This window comes from Geotrypetes seraphini, chromosome 5 (assembly GCF_902459505.1).
Source record: "Geotrypetes seraphini chromosome 5, aGeoSer1.1, whole genome shotgun sequence".
In the NCBI taxonomy this organism is placed as follows: Eukaryota; Metazoa; Chordata; class Amphibia; order Gymnophiona; family Dermophiidae; genus Geotrypetes; species Geotrypetes seraphini.
In genome coordinates this window covers 101,082,271-101,094,878 of record NC_047088.1, presented here as the reverse complement: position 1 = coordinate 101,094,878, position 12,608 = coordinate 101,082,271, and the positions used below count along the sequence as shown (strand labels likewise).

Genomic DNA, 12,608 nt, shown 5'->3' with positions numbered 1-12,608 from the left:
AAGGGGGGGCGGGGGGGAGTGCGCCCCGGGTGCCAGCCCTGAGGGGGTGCTCCCGGCCTTGCCGTTCAGTTCCCCCCCACCCCCGAAGGACCACTCGCCCCACTGACCTTCCTGCACCACCTGTGAAGCAGCCCGCAGCAGGATCGTGACGTCAACAATCCCTGAGCTACTTGGGCGCTGCTTCCTGCGCCGCGGTCCCGCCCCTCCTCTGATGTCAGAAGAGGGGCGGGATCGCGGCGCAGGAAGCAGCGCAGGGATCGCTGACGTCGCGATCCTGCTGCGGCTGCTTCATAGGTGGTGCGGGGAGGCCAGGGGGGGCGAGCGGTCCTACAGGGTGGGTCGGGGCATCAGGCCTTCAGGGTGGGGCGGGCAGGCAGGCAGGCTTTCAAGGGGGAGGGGGGTGACAGGCAGGCAAGCAGGCCTTCGGGGTGTGTGCAGACCTTCAAGGGGTGCAGGCCTTCAAGGTGGAGGGACAGGCCTTCAAGGGGGGGGCAGACAGGCCTTCAAGGGGGGCAGGCCTACAAGGGGGTGGGACAGGCCTTCGGGGGGGTGCAGGCCTTCGGGGGGGCAGGCCTTCGGGGGGGGGTGCAGGCCTTTGGGGGGGTGCAGACCTTCAAGGGGGTGCAGGCCTTCAAGGGGGGGACAGGCCTTCAAGGGGGGGAAGGCAGGCAGGCCTTCAAGGGGGGGACAGGCCTACAAGGGGGTGGGACAGGCCTTCAAGGGAGGACAGGCCTTCGGGGTGGGGGTGCAGGCCTTCAGGGAGGTGCAGACCTTCAAGGGGGGTGCAGGCCTTCAAGGGGGGTGCAGGCCTTCAAGGGGGGTGCAGGCCTTTGGGGGAGGACAGGCCTTCAAGGGGGGGACAGGCCTTCAAGGGGGGGACAGGCAGGCAGGCCTTCAAGGGGGGACAGGCCTACAAGGGAGGGGACAAGCTACAAGGGGGTGGGACAGGCCTTCAAGGGGGGGTGCAGGCCTTCGGGGGGGTGCAGACCTTCAAGTGGGGGACAGGCAGGCAGGCCTACAAGAGGGGGACAGGCCTTCAAGGGGGTGGGACAGGCCTTCAAGGGGGTGCAGGCCTTCAAGGGGGGACAGGCAGACCTTTAAGGGGGGACAGGCCTTTGGGGGGGGACCCTGGTTTAGAAATACACGGAGGGAAGGGGGTGTTCAAAGAGACGTGCATATGCCAAACTTGGGGGGGGGGAAAGAAATAATGAGTCTGAAAATAGAGGAGAGGGAGAGAGATGATGGACCATGGGATTAGGGAGGGAAGGAACAGAAAGGGAGAGAAATTGGACACAAGGGATGGTGTGGAGGAGGAATAGAGATACTGGATAGGAGGGTAATTAGGAAAAGAAAGGGAGAGATGGTAGACTCTGGGGTGGTGGGGAAGGAGGGAGAGATGCCGGATGAAAGGGTAGTTAAGAAAAGGTGGATCTGTGGAGGGAGATGAAAAAAAGGAAATATACCAGACTTCCTGGGAAGGGAAGGGAAATGGAAAGGGAGGACAGAGTTGGCAGATGGATGGTTAGCATGCAGAAAGAAGGAGACCCTGGCAATCAAGTTCTCAGAAGAAAACCAGAGCCCTGGACCAACAAGATTTGAAATATAACCAGACAACAAAAGGTAGAAAAATTAATTTTATTTTCTGTTTTGTGATTTTAATAAGACAGATTTGAAATATGTATCCTGCCAGAGCTGGTGTTGGACTGCAAACGTGAGATAGGATTTAACAGAGAGAGGAAAAGTCCTTTTTGTTTCTTTATTTTATTTACACCACAGCGCCAGTGTGGTTAGAAGCCAAAGGGGGTGAAAAAGCTATAAAACCCACCAGGAGTTTTGAAAAAAATCACCCAACTGGGCAGGAAAATCGAATTGAAAAACCAATTCAATAGGCTGAATCGAATCGAAATTTTTTTTCCTGAATCTGGCAGCATTAGTTTGTGCTACTGTCTTAGACTTTAGGACCTGGGCTTGGGGAGAGATGGCATCCTCAGTACTTTATAATGCAAGTGAAACGAGGATTTGGTCAGACTTTTGAAGGGTCTGCAGAAAAAAAATTTTGTATAGGCCAGGGACATGAGACAGCAGGAAATGGGAACTTTTCTTCCTTCTATTTTTGTGAATGGAAAGGCTGAGGATGTCAGAGAGTTCAGTTAAAATATGTGCTTTATAAGAAAATATAATAATGTGTTTTATAAAGTTTATAGCATAGCTGGCCTACCCAGTGAGGTGTTCCTAGTGGTGATGGTGGCAGCGTGTCAATGTGTTGAGAGGAAGAGGTGGTCTGGGAAATTCTGCTGAGCAAACTCCGGGCCCATTTCTACCCCCCAGTTAGTCCACTCCACTCAACTGGTTCACACACTGAGTGGGTCTTTGGGTGTTGTTTTGGGATCTCTTCCAGTGGTTTATCAGTATCTCCTTCTGGTCCAAGGAAGGAAACTTTGTTATCCTTAGCATTGACCTACAGAATATGTTTGTAACAGCGTTGCTTGTGTGACATTAGGCTATGTAGTGATCGAAAGAAAAAAACAGACCTTTGCACATTTTTACACTATATGGTGGGTGTATGAGGAGATTCACATTTCCTACACAGCAAAGTCCATGTGAAGTTACCTTGTGCTGTATTTGACATCTAGCAAGGTCTCTGTTTGAAAGGAAAGATCTAAACTTAAAAATGAAGTGGCCAGAAGTTATGGTAAAAGCAGATAGTGTAGCTGGTTTTAAGAAAGATTTGGACAAATTCCTGGAGGAAAAGTCCATAATCTGTTATTAAGACATGGGGGAAGTGTCTGCTTGCCCTAGATCGGTAGCATGGAATATTGCTACTCTTTGGGTTTTGACCAGGTATTAGTGTCCTGGATTGGCTACCATGAGAATGGGCTACTGGGCATGATGGACCATTGTTCTGACCCAGTTAGGCTATTCTTATGTTATATTCTCATCTGTAGGGGCCTTTGTTTTCACTTCTTATTTTAATGTATTTTTTTTCTGGGAACTTATCAGTGTTTTTATAATGGGAACAAAAATGGAAGAGAATTAATGTGTGTGGGATGAGGGGGTAACTAATTTCTTCAGCTAAATAATTCAATCCACTTCAAACAGACATAGGAGAACTCACGCACCATTCCCACACCCTCCAACCAAAAACGTCAAAAGAAAAAACTGTTCGACAACCTCCTAGCCATTTGAGCTGCAACACTCGACCCCCAACTCTACAACCAATTGACATCGACCACAGACTGCAAAACCTTCAAAAAGAAATAAAAACCCTTCTATTCAAAAAACACACAAAACCGAACTAACACAATCAGAACTGTCCCAAGCATCACCTGCAACTACTCCATATGTACTTCTGATGTCATGAAAATTCAGACATAATTTATGTTATGTTATGTTTGGAATATAAGAAAATTTTCACTGCCTGTTTCTATTGACCATTTATTCCGTTTCATGATCATTACAAAAAATATTTTTTTACATGGGGGGGGTGTCAAAAAATGATGGGCCCCGGATGCCACATAACCTAGGTACGCCACTGCCCCTAAGTCTCGCTCTGCTTCAGTTCTTGTTAGGATCTCGCCATTAAGGGTGTAAGTCTTGCATGGATTATGGCTGCCCAGGTGCATGACTTTGCATTTTTTGGCATTGAAGCTGAGTTGCCAGGACCTAGATCAGCACTCCAGTAGGAGTAGTGCATCATGTTGTTGGACATTGAATTTATGTCTGTTATGCTTTTGCCCACTACATTGCTTAGTTTGGCGTCATCGGTGAATAATGTTATTTTACCTTGCAGCCCTTCTGCCAAGTCTCTTATAAAGATGTTGAATAGGATCGGGCCCAGTACCGAGCCCTGCGGCACTCCACTGATTACCTCCATCATTTTGGAGGGGGTGCCTTTCACCACTACCCTCTGAAACCTACCTCTAAGCCAGTTCCCAACCCATTTCGTCAATGTGTCGCCCAATCCTATAGAACTCATCTTGCTCAGCAACCTGCGGTGTGGTACACTATCGAATGCTTTACTGAAGTCCAGGTATACGATGTCCAGGGACTCCTCAACATCCAGCTTCCTCGTCACACAGTCAAAGAAGCTGATCAGGTTGGATTGGCAGGATCTCCCCTTAGTAAATCCATGTTGACGGGGATCCCGTAGATTCTCCTCGTTCAGGATCGTATCCAATTGGCGTTTGATTAGAGTTTCCATTAGTTTGCACACTATTGAGGTGAGACTCACCGGTCTGTAGTTTGCTGTCTCCATCTTGGAGCCTTTCTTGTGGAGTGGAATGACGTTAGCCGTCTTCCAGTCCAACAGGACGTTACCCGTACTAAGGAAGATATTGAAGAGCGCGAATAGCGGTTCCGCCAAGACATCACACAACTCCCTGAGCATCCTGGGGTGTAGGTTGTCAGGCCCCATTGCCTTGTTAACCTTAAGCTTTGACAGCTCGCAGTAGACACCGCTGGGTGTAAACTCGAAATTACTAAACGGGTCATCTGCGTCAACCCTTGTCTGTAGCTGAGGGCCGAGTCCTGGCGCCTCGCAGGTGAAGACTGAGCAGAAGTATTCATTTAACAGTTGGGCTTTTTCCGAGTCCGCTTCAACATAGTCTCCGTCTGGTTTCCTAAGACGTACTATCCCGCCTGAGTTCTTATTTCTGTCACTGATATACCTGAAGAAGGATTTATCTCCTTTCTGGATGTTCTTCGCTAGAGACTCCTCCATGTGGAATTTGGCCTCCCTAACTGCTGTTTTGACGGCTTTAGACTTTTGTTCATTAAAATGAAGAATACGCCAAATATCTTTTAAATCACATGAATGAGCCAAATTATCTAACTCTAAAGATTTTATATTTTTACATGGCTTTTTATCTAATAATGGATCCATAACAGCGTTAAAATCTCCAGCCACAACTAATTTAGAAGCAGCCAGTGGGAGCAACAATCTCTGTAATGTTTTAAAAAATTCCTGTTGATTCGAATTAGGGGCATACACATTAAACAAAGTCAAAGTAGTATTTCCCATACTCATTTCTACCCATCTGCCTTGAGGATCTGAACTTACCAAATGAAAAGTGGCATTACATTTTTTATTAATAAGTATAGCCACACCTGCTTTTTTCCCAACGGCAGGAGCATAAAAACAATGCTTCACCCATCCCCCTTCCAATTTCTTAGATTCTGTCAAATTAAGATGGGTCTCTTGTATGTAACAAACATCCGCATTCTGCTTTTTCAGAAAGGATAACACTTTTTTCTTTTGATCTGGTGATTTAGGCCATTCACATTGAGTGAAAATTTTTAAAAAGCCATCATAATATATAAAACTAAAGTGATTCTTTAAAGACAAATAATCAAAAAAATTATAAGTTTCCAAAATGAACACCATTTTCCTGAAAATAATCTCATAAACCATGACCTGTTTCCAAATTAATCTTCCCTAGATCAAACACGAAAACAAAGGTACTCAATTTCCGGGGCACAGACTTCACACGCATGGGAGATTTCGTCCATCGGACGCTGCAGGACCCTGCAGGACCAAACGGAGACCGATGATGTAGAAGCTAAGTGGTTAACACTGAAATCAACCATACATGAAGCAACTAGCCGCTTCATAAAATCAGTAAATAAACGACAAAGAAACAATAAACCCCAATGGTTCACCGCGGAGATCTCGCACCTCATTAAGGAGAAGAAAAAAGCGTTTCTCTCCTACAAGCGCACGGAGAAAAGAGAGGCAAAGGTAGAATATAGGACCAGGTCTACAGCGGTCAAAATGGCAGTTAGGGAGGCAAAACTTCGAGTGAAAGAAATTCTGGCAAAAAACATTAAAAAGGGGGACAACTCCTTCTTCAGGTATATTAGTGACAGAAAAAGGAACACAGGAGGGATAATACGCCTTAGAAGACCGGACGGAAGTTACGTGGAAGCAGATTCCGATAAAGCTGAACTACTGAATGAATACTTCTGCTCAGTCTTCACCTGTGAGGCACCAGGACACGGTCCGCAGTTGAAGGCAACACTAAACACAGAAGACCCGTTTCAGAATTTTGAGTTCACACCAGGTGAAGTTTACAGTGAACTGGCAAGACTCAAGGTGAACAAAGCCATGGGACCAGACAATTTGCACCCAAGAGTGCTCAGAGAATTGAGCGATGTCCTGGCAAAACCGTTGGCTGAGCTATTCAATCTCTCCCTAAGTAAGAGGAAAGTTCCCCTGGACTGGAAATTAGCTAATGTCGTTCCTCTGCATAAAAAGGGTTGCAGGGCAGAGGCTGCGAATTATAGACCGGTGAGTCTCACATCAATAGTGTGCAAACTCATGGAAACACTAATTAAAAGCAAATTGGACACGATCTTGAATGAAGGGAATCTTCAGGATCCCAGTCAGCATGGATTCACCAAGGGTAGGTCCTGCCAATCCAATCTCATCAGCTTCTTTGACTGGGTAACAAGAAAGTTGGACTTGGGAGAGTCTTTGGACGTCGTGTACCTGGACTTCAGTAAAGCTTTTGACAGTGTCCCACACCGCAGGCTGCTAAGCAAGATGGAATCGATGGGGTTAGGAGAGACACTAACTGCATGGGTCAATGATTGGCTGAGTGGCAGACTTCAGAGGGTGGTGGTTAATGGTACCCTCTCTAAAACATCGGAGGTGACCAGTGGAGTGCCGCAGGGCTCGGTCCTGGGTCCACTCCTTTTCAACATATTTATAGGGGTTCTGACTCAAGGGCTTCAAGGTAAAATAACACTATTCGCCGATGACGCCAAACTATGTAATATAGTAAGTGAATGCAGTTTACAGAATTATATGGCGCAGGACCTGCTTACATTGGAAAGTTGGTCCTCAACCTGGCAGCTAGGCTTCAATGCTAAGAAATGCAAGGTCATGCACCTCGGCAGCGGAAATCCATGCAGGACGTACTTCTTGAACGGAGAAACTTTAACTAGGACTTCAGCAGAACGAGATTTAGGAGTAATCATCAGTGCAGACATGAAAACTGCCAATCAAGTGGAGAAGGCTTCATCTAAGGCAAGGCAGATATTGGGTTGTATCAATAGAAGTTTCGTCAGCCGAAAGCCTGAAGTCATAATGCCGTTGTACAGGGCCATGGTGAGACCTCATCTGGAGTACTGTGTGCAATTCTGGAGGCCACATTACAGTAAAGATGTGCGCAGAATTGAATCGGTTCAGCGGACGGCCACCAGGATGATCTCGGGGCTCAAGGGTCTCTCGTACGAAGAGAGACTGAACAAATTGCAGCTCTACACTCTCGAGGAACGTAGGGAGAGGGGAGACATGATCGAAACATTTAAGTACCTCACGGGACGTGTCGAAGTGGAAGATGATATTTTCTTTCTCAAGGGACCCTCGGCCACAAGAGGGCACCCGCTCAAACTCAGGGGCGGAAAATTTCATGGCGACACCAGAAAGTATTTCTTCACAGAGAGAGTGGTTGATCATTGGAACAAGCTTCCAGTGCAGGTGATCGAGGCCGACAGCGTGCCAGACTTTAAGAATAAATGGGATACCCATGTGGGATCCCTACGAGGGTCAAGATAAGGAAATTGGGTCATTAGGGCATAGACAGGGGGTGGGTAAGCAAAGTGGGCAGACTTGATGGGCTGTAGCCCTTTTCTGCCGTCATCTTCTATGTTTCTATGTTTCCTAAACCCTCCCTTCCCTCAACCCTCATCCCCCCAAAACAATCCATTTCTTCCCACTCAACCTTCCCAAACCTATAAAACCCTCCCTTCTCCCTCCCAACCCCCCCCCCCCACACACACACTGACTGTCTTAGAACACACATTGAGGTAAGCAAACACTAAACCCCTCCCCCCGGCAACTCGAACTCACTTTATTATCTTATCATTTCTTAAGATTATTATAAATAATATAAACATTCTTAATTTGCAAAATTTTTATTTATTTATTTATATACACCTCTTTATCATTATATAAAAATCCTCCCATTTACCCTATAAGAAAACAGACAGCCCAAATATCTTTAATTTATCAAATCACAAATTCATCTGAACAAGATATCACCCTAACTGTAAACCCCTAATATGCAAATTAATCTTAAAATTATACAAATTACATATAAAATACTATACCCCAGAAACAATAAATATTAAAAATAAACTCCATTAATTAAAGTTAAAAATATCAATTATATCATCCAGTAAAAAATTTTTAATCTCATAAGAAAATAAAACCTCCCATATAACAATAATTTATCGAATCAGAAATCCATCTAAAACAAAGGTAGCACCCTATCCTTTAAAAATCTCTAATATATAAATTTATTAAAATTATACAAATTTATTGTTAAGAAAAGTATCTTTCAAACTTAAAAGAATAAAATATACAAATAAATGCAAGTTGACTGCTGAGAGACATTACACTGTTATAAATAAAAAATAAAATTTTAACATAAGTAACTAGCCACCAAAAAGAAAAATCTTCAGTACATTTGATAAAATATGCCATTACACATGAGCCTTCCGGTATTAAATTGATCCATTCAAAAAACTGTATCAACTCTCTATGCTTTACTCTTTCATTATTCCAACTTTTCATTCTCCTATTAGTCCATCGGCACTCAATAGGCTATTTGTTCAACACTCCAACTATTTCTTCAACTTCTAATTTTGATATTCTCTCGTTTGAATTTTGCGTCTTCTTCCTCATGCTTCTTTATTAATTCTTCTACCTCCTTTTGCTTCAGAACTCTTATTGTTGTTATTCCATTTTCTCTAGTCAGTATTGCAATTTCAACTTTCTCCACAGACCGTTTGCTGACATCCATGGCCTTGTTTAGCACTTTAATAGCTAAAGTAAAAGCTGACCTTAAGCTCAATTCTCCTTCTTTGTAATCTTGTTTCAACATGGACACAGCTGCAGCACTGTTGTTTCCAATGCAAGTGACCTTCCACCCTCCATAATTTCCACTGGGGTCATTCTGATACAACTGAAAACCATATTGATTATCCTAACCAATGTAAAAAAGGGACGCACCAAAAGGACTCTCTCCCCCAAACTGTGTATAAACTTGCTTGATAACACACAGGCAAGTAACCAATTGTTCACAAAGTATAGACACCTGATACTGCAGAAGATACCTTTGAGCAAACAATCTTAGTTCATTTGTCAATACACTGGCATCTGAAGTTATATCTGCACCACTGCCAGCCATATCCAATTAAGATTATAGATCTTCTCTGAAAAGAAGACTGAATCAAGAAGCCTTGTAGACGTTTCGCCTCTCTGCCACTATCAAAACATCATCATTTGCTAAAATTCCAAGGCAGGTACCTGCATGTCCAATGGCTTCCATGGCATATTCAACCTAATATAGGCGACCTTCAGAAGAAAATATAGTGGTCCTTGAGTCACATTTTCCTGGTAATTTATTAACTTGTTAATCTCCACTAAAATTATACAATGTTTTCTTATGTGGCCGCACAAAAAGTCCAAGCTTGTGTATAATTGATCTGCTGGAACTGGGCAGTTCTACCCAAGAGCATTCCCTCTGTCTTTGCTTCTAACTTGGGTTCAGGATCCCCAGATTTTGCTGTTGCTCCTCTTTCCCCAAGATTTCTTGCTCATTCTTTTTGAAAGGGACAACTTTGATCTTCTCTCTTCTCTTAGGGGAATACACTGCCATACTTTTGCTGAATGCCACGCACATCTCACACAGGGTTCAAATATGTTGTGATTACAGTACTGTACACAATAGCATGTCTTGGTAATCAGAGACAAATGGCATACTTAAAGTGGCTTGAAACTTGAAAAAATATTGATATTATAAATAAATTACCACTGGACTTCTGTAAAATTGAATTCTATGAACTCCATCATCAGCTCATATAAGCCCAGGAATTAAAATGCTTCCTTCATACAATAAAAAAAAACTTACTCACAGCATTTTTCAATAAAGAGAAAACCTTGTAAAATATATCAAAGTTTTAACATAACTGCTATTCTTTTTATCATTCTTATCTCCACAAAACTCCATATATTAAATAGACATAGGCTCTGCATTCAACAAGAATTCTTTTAGTTTTTCTGGATCTTGAAAATACATGGATTTATTCCCATTAGAGACTCTCATGGTGGATGAATAATAAAGACCATATGTGAAACCCTTCTCTTTCAGTTGTTGTCTCAGCAGAAGTAACTGTTTCCTTATATTTGCTGTTGATTTTGCAAAATCAGGAACCATCAACAACTTGGAGCCTTTATAATTCAAATTTTTATTAGCTTTGGACAATTTTAAAATTTCTAACGCATGTTGAAAACGTAGAACTTTAAAAATCAATGGTCTTGGGCCAGACTGGTTAGCTGAGCGTTTTACAGGGATTCTGTGTGCCTGTTCTATTTCTAACTGCCATTTAGAATTTAACTGAAGCAGCTTAGGCAGTAATGTCTCCAAAAATTGTACTGCATCTCCACCTTCCAAATTCTCAGCTAAACCCAGAAGTCTTATATTTTTCCTCTTTCCTCTATTCTCCATATCAATAAGTTGATTTTTCAGTAACTCCACAGCCTGTCTCTCAGTTTCACATTTTTTTGTTATAGCTTCCACCTGCTCAACTCTATCTTCAATCAGCAGCATTCTCTGATCCACTATCTGCATCTGTTGTTTTAGGCTGACAACTTCCTCCTTTACCTCCATGATTTAATTGATATTATCCTGTATCATCAGCTGTATTTTAAACAACTCCGCCATAATATCTGCCTTTCCTAGCACATCCTCTTCATCACTCGGGATCAGCACCTTTGTTGGAGTCAGCTGAGTAATTTTTGATCTTTTAGCAGTCACACCCGACGTACTCGGCTTCTCAGCTTTTCCCTGCTGCGTTGTTGCCATCTCCAAACAACTTTACAGCGCTTTTTATTAGAGGGGCAAGGTCCGTGAAACTCTTTTCTTTCAATTTGTTGCTGGGGCTTGAGGAGTTCCGCGATTAAGCTACCATCTTGCACACTCTAAGCCATGCCCCCCACATAAAAACATATTAAAACTCGCCACCCAAGGAAACCAAACTCCCACAGCCACCCAATTAGCGGATCACTTCAAACACAAAATCATCACAACCAGATCCACATTCAACAATTCAAGAATCAACATAGAAGAAATACGAATCAATCCCAAAACAGATGAAGCAATCCCAGCAGACAGGATATGGTCAAACTTCCCAAAGATACAATGGTCAGACTTGAACAGGCTTTACAAAAAAATACAGCAAATCCTCATGTGACTTGAACAACTGTCCCTCATACTTACTAGCAACAGCTTCCACCAAATTTAAAGCTAGCCTCACACTATGGCTTCAAACAACACTAAGTGAAGGTCATTTCCCACCGGAATTAGGAGAAATCATAATTACACCTATCCTAAAAGATCCCAAAGGTCCTATAGATAATCCTGCAAACTATAGACCAATCGCTTCAATCCCACTATACATTAAAATTACAGAAGGCCTTGTCGCACAACACCTCTCCAACTACCTTGAAGACCATCACATACTACATCCATCACAATCTGGATTCAGATCCAACCATAGCACAGAAACTCTACTGGTATCACTACTAGACATTGCCCGACAACACCTCAGCAAAGGAAACAAGCTGCTTCTCATTCAACTCGATCTTTCTGCGGCATTCGACCTAGTTGACCATCACACACTACTCCAGATATTAGACGCAATAGGAATCTCAGGTAATGTTCACAAATGGTTCCAAAGCTTCCTCAAAACACGAACATACAAAGTCAAATCAAAAGAGCACATATCCGACCCATGGTCAAACCCATGTGGAGTACCACAAGGATCACCATTATCACCCATATTATTTAACCTCTTCATAGCATCCCTAGGCATAACCCTAGATGCCCTAAACACAGTATCATTCAGCTACGCAGATGATATAACTATCCTCCTCCCCTTTAATATTCAAGACCCCTTATCCACAAACCACCTGAAAATAATAATGGAAACGGTAGAAAAATGGATGTCAAGTCATAAACTAAAACTGAACTCGGAAAAAACTAAATTCCTACTACTAGAAAAGGAAAAAAAAACCATCTCTCACAGAACTAGAAGTAAATACAATCAAGTACCCAATGCAAAGTACACTCAAGATCCTGGGAATACAACTAGACAGAAACTGCACAATGCAGTCTCAAATCCACAAAATCATCCAAAGAGCTTTCTTCACAATACGTAACCTAAGAAAAATAAGAAAATTCTTCAACAAAGATCAATACAAGATATTAGTACAATCCCTAGTACTAAGTATTGTAGATTACTGTAACAGCCTATACCTATCATGCCCAAACTACATGATAAAACAATTACAGACAGTTCAGAATACAGCCCTCAGAATCATCTACTCACTAGGCAAATATGACCACATCACCAAAGCATACATAGACTCACACTGGCTACCAATAAAAGCAAGATCCCAGTTCAAATTCTACTGTCTACTATACAAAGTAATACATGGAACAGCACCCAGCTACCTAAACAACAGAATACACCGTAACCTCTCACACAGATTAAGGAGAACTCAGAGCCTATTCACTCACCCCCCTCTCAAAGGAACACGA

At 43.1% G+C, this 12,608-nt stretch overlaps 1 protein-coding gene and 1 pseudogene across 1 annotated transcript in view; both read right to left on the bottom strand.

The window, feature by feature from the left end:
- The window catches only part of SETD1A (SET domain containing 1A, histone lysine methyltransferase), a 350,806-nt gene that overhangs the window by 14,646 nt on the left and 323,552 nt on the right, over positions 1-12,608 (bottom strand). The gene's annotated exons all lie outside the window — the stretch shown is intronic.
- LOC117360969 lies at positions 8,637-9,401 on the bottom strand (annotated as a pseudogene).